Source organism: Limulus polyphemus, unplaced genomic scaffold (assembly GCF_000517525.1).
Source record: "Limulus polyphemus unplaced genomic scaffold, Limulus_polyphemus-2.1.2 Scaffold7806, whole genome shotgun sequence".
Lineage (NCBI taxonomy): Eukaryota > Metazoa > Arthropoda > Merostomata > Xiphosura > Limulidae > Limulus > Limulus polyphemus.
In genome coordinates, this window is record NW_013673416.1 from 7,097 (window position 1) to 7,889 (window position 793).

Sequence of the window (793 nt, forward strand, 5' to 3'; positions counted from 1 at the left end):
GTTTATCTTAATATTGGCAGTCGTAATTATAATCTCAGGTTTATCTTAATATTGGCAGTCGTAATTATAATCTCAGGTTTATCTTAATATTGGCAGTCGTAATTATAATCTCAGGTTTATCTTAACATTGGCAGTCGTTATTATAATCTCAGGTTTATCTTAATATTGGCAGTCGTAATTATAATCTCAGGTTTATCTTAATATTGGCAGTCGTAATTATAATCTCAGGTTTATCTTAATATTGGCAGTCGTAATTATAATCTCAGGTTTATCTTAATATTGGCAGTCGTAATTATAATCTCAGGTTTATCTTAATATATTTATAGCCTGCTTCCCCCCCCCCCCGGGAAAATTATGTTACCAATGAAAGAAAAAGTGAGATATTATGACGAAAATATTGAAATGACGAAATATGATCGTATTTTATTACTAATTTCAGTTTTTAAAACTCATTTTCTTCGTCTGCTTTAGCGCAAAGATACAGAATGGGGCATTTGTGCTGCATCCACTGCGAGATCGAACCCCCAAATTTTAACTTTATAACCCCTAAATCCTATTGACGAGCCCTTAATTAAATGTCAAAGTATAATTTTATTTTTCTGTTGCAATTTAACGTAAAAAATAACCAACTTCCTTAACAGTTATCCGATTGTACTAGTAGGTGTTTGTTTGTTTGTTTTGAATTTCGCGCAAAGCTACACTAGGGCTATCTGGTCTCTAATTTAGCAGTGTAAGACTAGGAGGGAAGGCAGCTAGTCATCACCCACCCACCGCCAACTCGTTGGGCTACTTC